Raw genomic sequence first — 2,694 nt, 5'->3', positions numbered from 1 at the left:
CCATTGAACAGGGAAGCAAAACTCTAATCTGCATCTTAGTTACAAAAACTGGACACAGATCTTCTCCCGAACGAGCCTTCCTGGAGATTCGTTGACTCCAGTCATTCGTCGGTCAAATCATAGAAAATGTTACAAGGTGGCGCCGCGTATTCCGCAACAGAATTTCCTTTTTCAATCGACGCAAAGCGAAATTCTATGAACAACACATAATACTCGCGTGCCTCCCGATCAGTAATATCAACGTTACACCGGTACCAGCAAAGGAGATGGGGAATGTCAGCACAGTGGAACAAAGGTCTATTCCGGAAATTTTTGCGAACTGCACCCTCGGACCATGAACAGCTTCAAACGGACAATTAGCCAGAATCCCAAATGCCACAGACCTATCTGCGCAAGCAGCATGTTTCGTGCCGGCAGAGTTGGATTACATATCAAAAAGACATTTACATGAACCTGGCGTTTGCCTTCAAAATCAGCCCCCAAGCGACTGCATATTTTCGCAGAATACACTGAGTACCATAAATCTGTTAAAGCACAATGAACAGCTCCGGGCCTCAAGGAACACCTTATGATGCCCTGAGCACGGGCGTTCCCAGTTCGAATGGAGCTCCAACTGCCACCGGTATGGACCTTGACTCAGTAGGTTGTGTTGGCAACATCGAAGAATGGACTGTTCTCAGATTACGGCCCACGAGTGCCACTGCAAGTGACTGTTGGTTTGCCAAAGCGTCATTCGGGGTCCTTCGGTACGCAAACAGGAATCTCTGAAGGGCTTCGACGGATGTCTCCTCCCCTCGAGCTTTAAGCAAAGCCCTCTTGAATGTGTCGACGAACCTTTCTGCTTGACCGTTCGATTGTGGGTGGTACGGTGGTGAACGAACGTGTGTTATCGCATGTCGAGTGCAGAAGTCGCGGAACTCAGCAGAGGTGAACTGCGAACCATTGTCTGAGACTATGGACTCCGGTAATCCATGCTGACTGAAAATGTTGGATAACACTCTCAGCGTACTAGATGTTGTTGGAGATGACACCGGAACGATTTCTGGCCACTTGGAAAAAGCGTCAATCAAAACCAAATAAAAAGTGCCATTTATCGGTCCTGCGTAATCAATGTGGATCCGAGACCAGGGCTTTTCAGGTCGAGGCCAGGGAACCGGTGGTTGGTGTGGCGGATTCTTTGAAGCTTGTTGACATCGGGAGCAGCGTTTTACAAAATCAGTGATGTGCTGGTCCATGTGCGGCCAGTATGCGTAACTGCGAGCTATTGACTTCATACGTTTGATTCCTGGATGTCCAGAATGGAACTGACGAATAACTCGATAGTGTAATGTTTGAGGAATCACCACGCAATCTCCAAACATTAAACAATCTTTTGCGATCCCTAATGCATCTCGGCGATGAAAGAGCTGTCGAAGGCAATCATCCTCGTGGTTCGAAGGCCACCGAGACTTCATGAATTGGATCACATTTTGGAGCGTTGGATCAGCTGTGGTAGTTCTTTAAACCCCTGTTACTGTCACGGGCAGTGCACAAACGGACTGTACCAACTAAGGTCGGCTGGGACCTCAAATGCAACAGGCGCAATAACCGTGTCTCCTTCGGTTGTTGGCCGGTTGTTGATCAGGCGAGATAATGCATCGGCCTGACCGAAGTCGGTGGTGCGCCCATATCGAATATCGAAATCGTTACCCAGCATAATCAGGGCCTATTTTTTCTGGGCGGTTGGTAGAGTGTGCGGAAACACCTTTCTCTGATCGGTTAGTTGGGTGAAACGGCGACTACACAACATTTTGTGGAAACACTGAACCGCGAACACTAAGGCCAACGCTCCTTTCCCTATCTGTCCGTATCGCTGTTCCGCTGGGGTTAGTGATTTCGACTCGTGCATAATGGCCCTCTCTGATCCATCTGGAAAGATGTGCAGAATGACGGCCCCCACACCAAAATTAGAGGCATCAGCTGTCACGACGATCGGCAGCTTTGGGTCATAGTGGGTAAGTAGCAGATCAGAACTGAACATCGTCTTTAGCTTGCAGAATGCTTCCTCGCATTCTGCACGGGACGTCCTTTCCAAGCAACCGATTTAGCGGGGGCAGGATGTCGTGCAAAGGCAGAAATGCCGAATAGTAGCTGATTAACCCCAAAAGGGAACGTAATGATAGGACATCCTTAGGAGGTGGCATCTGCTGTATAGCTCGAAAGTTCTCCGGGTCAGGATGACAACCAGAGGCGTCGAAGATGAACCCAAGATATTTCACAGTTGTCAAGAAGAATTGACACTTCTCGGGACGGAAGCGGAGGCCATTGTCTTGAATGCGCAGTAAGACGGCATTGATTCGCTCACGAAGCTCTTCGGGTGAAACAGCAACGATCAACACGTTGTCCAGGTATGCGACCTATGCGACCACACCTGGGATGCCAGAAAGGATGGTCTCAATCAATTGCTGGAAAATTGCTGGGGCGGTTTTGACGCCAAACAAAAGCTGGTTGTATTGATACAGCCCGCAATGTGTGTTGATTGCCAGTAGTTGGGGTGATTCTGGTACGACTTCAACTTGAAGGTACTCTTCGGCAAGGTCGATTTTGGCGAGGAACTTTCCATCATTCAGAACAGTGAATAGATCGTCGGGTACTGGTAGTGGATAATGGTGCTGCTGGATAGCTCCATTTAGGCCAGTTGAGAAATCGGCGCAA

Source organism: Opisthorchis viverrini, assembly GCF_000715545.1.
Source record: "Opisthorchis viverrini unplaced genomic scaffold opera_v5_706, whole genome shotgun sequence".
Taxonomy (NCBI): Eukaryota; Metazoa; Platyhelminthes; class Trematoda; order Opisthorchiida; family Opisthorchiidae; genus Opisthorchis; species Opisthorchis viverrini.
Note: the sequence above shows the minus strand (reverse complement) of the source record.